The following is a 5,868-nucleotide window of genomic DNA, read 5'->3' on the forward strand; positions in this document are numbered from 1 at the left end:
AAATGAAAATGAGAAAAAATTCTGGAAAACAAAATGCATTTTATTTTAGCATGATGACTAAAATCTTTCAGATAAGGGGTTATTGTCCTGTCTTCATTATTCCTCTCCCTCCCCACCCTCCACCAATGAATTCTAAATCCCTCTATGCAAGGAAAAGATTTTAACATGAAACTACCTGGAATATTAGAACACTGTAATTCCTGCCCACCAGGAGCCAGCAGTATAGTATCGTTCTCACATGCAAATGTAAGACACATTTCTGCACCCACTGGCAATACCATTCGCGCGCGCGCGCGCACACACACACACACACACACACACACACACACCAGAGAGACAGAAAGAGATTCAGGGGCTTCTTTCTCTGCTTGTGGGTCTAGCTGAATTTTGATCTTAATGTCAGTGGATATGTTGCTAGATGTCAAAGGATTGGGAGTGGAAGACCAGGAAGAGTGGCGGTAATCCTCTGTGGATTTTAGAAACAAGTAGCTTATTGTTACACCCACTCAGAACTGTTTACCTTCTGCAACAGAAGAGTCATGCTTGGAAATGTTGACAATCAAGTCAGGAAAGCATTAACTTAAAACTTAAAAAAAAGTTACATGTTATATATGCTGCAAATACAGTACAGAATGTAAGTAGAGTTGCCAAATGGAGCAAATAAAAATACAGAACACAGACTTCAACTGCAGATAAATAACAAATAATATTTTAGTATACCAGTTGCTGTCAAGTCCGTTCTGACTCATGGCAACCCCATATGTGTCAGAGTAGAACTATGATCCATAGGGTTTTCAATGCTGATTTTTCTGGAGGCCTTTCTTCCAAGGCACCTCTGGGTGGACTCAAACCTCCAGCCTTTTAGTTAGTAGCCAAGCCTGTCAACCGTTTGCACCATCTAGGGAGCCCTGGTGGCGAAATGGTTAGGTGCTCGGCTGATAACCGAGAGGTCAATGGTTCGAACCTACCCAGTGGCTCTGGAGAAGAAAGACCTGGTGATTTGCTCCTATAAAGATTACAGTCTAGAAAACCCTATTGGGCAGTTCTACTCTGTCATATGTGGTCCTGTATGAGTGGAAAATTGACTTAATGACACCTAATAACAACAACAACATGCCTCCAATATTATGTATATTTATCTGGCAACGCTGAGTGTGAAATATCCAAATTCTAGGGGGCGATTAGTTAACATGTGAAGAATCCTTATCAGAATACATACTTCAGGGGTAGTTAGTTAACATTTGAAGGACTCTAAGCAGAAGCCATACTCCATCAACAGCTACTACAAGATCTTCAGCTATTTTTATCTCCTATTAACCCCAGAGCCCTGGTGGCACAGTGGTTAAGAGTTCGGCTGCTAACCATAAAGGTTGACAGTTCAAATCCACCATCTGCTCCTTGGGAACCCTATGGAGCAGTTCTACTCTGTCCTGTAGGGTTGCTATGAGTTGGAGTCGACAGCAATGGGTTTATTAACCCTAGAAGCTTTGTTAATTAGCATAATGGATGTTAGAAATGATTTTCTTTGGGGAACCCAGTAATCTGAAAGATGTGTGTTGGACGGAAGTATTGTACAGGACCTCTCCTTGCCCTTGCATGAGAAAGGTGTGGAGATTTAGCAAGTCCAATGGCAACATATATTCTTTGGAATGGTGCCCTAAGATTTTAAACCAGTGCTATTTATAGACACTTAATCAGAGAATTTTAAAGCCTTGACTCCTAACCCACCACTAGAACATTGTCACATCTTCATGCAATGTGCTGTCATATCACCTAAAGTCCAGAAGGCTGGAACTTCATTGGGCTTACCAGATAGATTATTTTCGGGGCCAGCTTGCTAATAAACATTTGTATATACGGGAGAACCCAGTCTGAAACTTGGCGTTTCTTGTAACATACCACCTGGGAATGAGAACCTCACCCTCAACTATAGTTAGAGAGAACCAGATTGGTTTAGGCTGGTTTCTAACAGAAGTGAATCTTGCAGTAATCAAGGCAGAGCTTTGGCTCCCAGAAACGTGTGACTAAGAAAGAAAAAAAGGAGGCTTGAAAAAAAGGGGGCTTCAGAAAAAGAAGAAGACAGACAGTGCTGAAAGTGGTAGTAGCTCAGCACAGAAGATGAATTCCTTGGGGGCAAAGATTATATTCAAGGATTCTTTTCTGACCATGAGTGAGCATGGGGTTTGAGGTCAGAAGACAAGTCTGAGCTCTGCCGTTACTGTGTGACGTCCAGCAAGTCACTCAACTTCTCTGAGTTTCGTTTTCCTTATCTTTAGACACGCATGCCTTTCTTTTTCTACTCAGACTTCTGTTGTGAAAATCAAATAAGGTAATGTATGCCTTATAAACGGTGAAAGACCATGTAATTCTTGTGCTTCTTGTCTTTAACAGCGCTGGAAAACTCCATAAAACAAAACCTTTTCTCATTTTACTCTGATGCTGGTAATGTCTTCTGTTTCCAAGATTTTGCCTATTTCTCAAATACCTTAAGGCTCGGTATCTTGTAGTCCAATTTATTACAAAACTTTGAAATATTTAAAGGTAAATTCAATTAGTAAATATGTAATTACTGCCTGAATAAACTGTACTTTAAATTTTAATATGCCAAAGAGTATCATTTTATGAGCAGAACAAGCTCTATGTTATACATTTTTAATGCTCCTAAACTAACAAAGTGACATACGATCTATAAAAGACACTAAAAAAATTATTGTGCTCATTTCCACATTCCCCCAAATCTCCACCCTGCTCTCAGCCAAACCAAATGAACCCATTTTATTAAATGGCTTCAACAGTTCCAGACATTTTGCATCTATAAGCACTCTCATTTTTTCCTGGGCTAACTAGTCCAACTTCCCTATGACTGGAAGAGAGGAGCTACAAGGGGTTGATAGGCCCCAGGGTTCAAAGAAGGGAGAAAAAGGCATTTGCGAAGAATCTGCATTTTGACACCAAGGAACTATCTTGTCCACCATCCCTGTCAGTTTGCCGTACTGTGGTGGCTTGCATGTGGCTGTGATGCTGGAAGCTATGCCACTGGTATTTCAAACACCGTGAGGGTCACCTACAGTAGACAGGTCTCAGCAGAGCTTCCAGGCTAAGACAGTCTAGGAAGAAAGACTTGGAGATCTACTTCTGAAAATTAGCCATTGAAAACCCTATAGGGTCACAGAATATTGTCTAAGACTGATTCACTTACTTTAGACACCTCATCAGGAAGGACCAATTGCTGGAGAAGGATATCACGTTTGCTAAAGTGGAGAGCCACTGCAGGTGAGAGAAACCCTTAGTGAGATGGATTGAAACAGTGGCCACAACAATGGACTCAAATATACCAATGATCATGAAGATGGCGCAAAACCAGGCAATGTTTTGTTCTGTTATACATGGGGTCGCCATGAGTCAGAGACAACTCCATGGCAACTAGCAACAACTAGCTTGCAGCACCATAACTGAACCAGAAGTATTGCACAGTACATCTCCCTGCCCTTGCAGGGAGGGTTGCAAGGCAAGGCTGAGCTGAGCCTGTCTATGCATTGATCCTGGATTCGGAATTCTTGGAAGCAGTTGTCTGTACCAGAGAGCTCAAGTGCTTGGCTCTGGTGGGGTGGAATAGGGTGGAGTGGGAAACAGCAGGTGGGGCAGGGCTGGGTCTGTTCCTCAGAGACCGTGCAGCAGCCTCTATTTCCCAGTCAATACCCAGGCTTCCCGCACTTTCCAACAGCCTTGAATCTGTGCCAGCAGGGGAGGTAAAGGAAAAATAGGGGGAAAAAAAGATGAAGTGCATATTCACAAAGGAGCCTCACCCTAGTCTATCTTCACTGTCTAATTTTCAGCTGGGCTTCCAGATCACAGGAGACGTAAGGCCTTGTGTTGGCCAAGTTCTCTCACCCGAGGCTTCCCAGACACTTGGAGGGCCAGTAATCACCCAGTAATTACCCCGTTTATTGCCTCATTACGGGTGACCACCTTTTGGCAGACATTTCGCAGGGAAGGTCTCTTCTCCAGCACAGGATTCTTAGCACTGTGGAAGGAGCAGGCAGGCCTGCTAGGCCTGGCTGCCACAGTCGCACTGAACTGTGCTCCTCACATATACCCTTACCCCTTGCCACCTTCTTGGACGTGCACCAAGCCCTCGTCTCTGCTTCTGCTAATGATTAACCAGGGAGAGTGGGTCACAAACATTAGAACTACTTAAAAAAAGACAAAAAATAAAAAACAATTGCCATCGTCAGCAGACCCCATGTGTGTCAGAGTAAAACAGTGCTCCACAGGGATTTGAATAGCTCATTTTTTGGAAATAGATTGCCAGGCTTTTCTTCCAAGTTGCCTCTGCATGGACTTGAACCATCCACCTTTCAGTTAGCAGTCAAACACATTAACCATTTGCATAATCCAGGGACTCCAGAACTACTTTTGTTGTTTGCTACCATTGAGTTGGTCCCCAATTCACCGCGACCCCATGCACTATGGAATGAAATGCTGCCTGGTCCTGCACTATCCTCGTGATCGTTGAGGACAGGACTGTTGTGATCCATAGGGTTTTCACTGGCTGATTTTCAGAAATATATCACCAGGCCTTTCTTCCTAGTTCATCTCAGTCTGGAAGCTCTGCTAAAACCTGTTCATGCAACATGCAAGCCTCCACTGGCAGACAGGTTATGGCTGCGCTTGAGGTGCATTGGCCGGGAATTGAACCTGTGTCTCCTGCATAGAAGGTGTGAATTCTACCACTGAACTACCACTTAACTACCTAACATTTAGCATGGGCTCATCTCGCTTCTTTCTCCACCACAACAGCAAAGGAGCAGTACCTCAGCAGGCAACATCACCACTGAGTCTTCTTAGCATTTGGTTTTCCCTTTGGACTTTCCTTGGTCCTTTGCAACCTCCCCACTACCACCTACACACACACCACAGCTTCAGACGGTGGGCTCAAAGGGCCTGTTTAGTGTCCTTTAGCTTCCAGAAACTCTGACACCTCCGAGTTCTAACAGCAGCTTTGCATTCTTACTCTGGACTTTGGAGGAGCAACTTTCAACAAGTCTCACACTCCGGCGAGCAGCATTTATGAGCTTGCAAGTTAGGGAGTGGGTGGTTTGAATGGGGAGAGCTGGATATGCCAACATCTATGTCTTCCATGAAATTTACATGTAAAATTGGGTCGATCAGAGGAGAACAGAATGGAAAAAAGATTTTGGGATTTTACAGAATACAAACGAGTAGATAGATAGATAGCTGACGTTGAGTTGATTTCAACTCATGGTAACCTTTAGTACAACAGAATGAAACGTTGCCCAGCCCTGTGTCATCCTCATGATTGCCAGCATGTTTGAGCCCATTATGCCAATCCATCTCACTGAAGGTCTTCCCCACCCCGTGGGCACTATACTTTACCAAACATGACGTCCTCCTCCAGTGATTGATCCCCTCTAATGTCATGCCCAAAACAAATGAGTTGGACAATGTTCTGTTGTGATCCATAAGGTTTTCGTTCACAATTTACTGAAAAACAGTGCTCCACAGGGATTTGAATAGCTCATTTTTTGGAAGTAGATTGCCAGGCTTTTCTTCCAAGTTGCCTCTGCACGGACTTGAACCGTCAACCTTTCAGTTAGCAGTCAAACACATTAACCATTTGCATCATCCAGGGACTCCAGAACTACTTTTGTTGTTTGCTACCGTTGAGTTGGTCCCCAATTCACCGCGACCCCACGCTCTATGGAACGAAATGCTGCCTGGTCCTGCACTATCCTCGTGATCGGTTGAGGACAGGACTGATCATCAGGCCTTTCTTTCTCGTCTATATTAGTCTGTAAGCTCTGTTGAAACCTGTCCAACATGGATGACCCTGCTGGTATCTGAAAT

Source organism: Trichechus manatus, unplaced genomic scaffold (genome assembly GCF_000243295.1).
Source record: "Trichechus manatus latirostris isolate Lorelei unplaced genomic scaffold, TriManLat1.0 scaffold00143, whole genome shotgun sequence".
In the NCBI taxonomy this organism is placed as follows: Eukaryota; Metazoa; Chordata; class Mammalia; order Sirenia; family Trichechidae; genus Trichechus; species Trichechus manatus.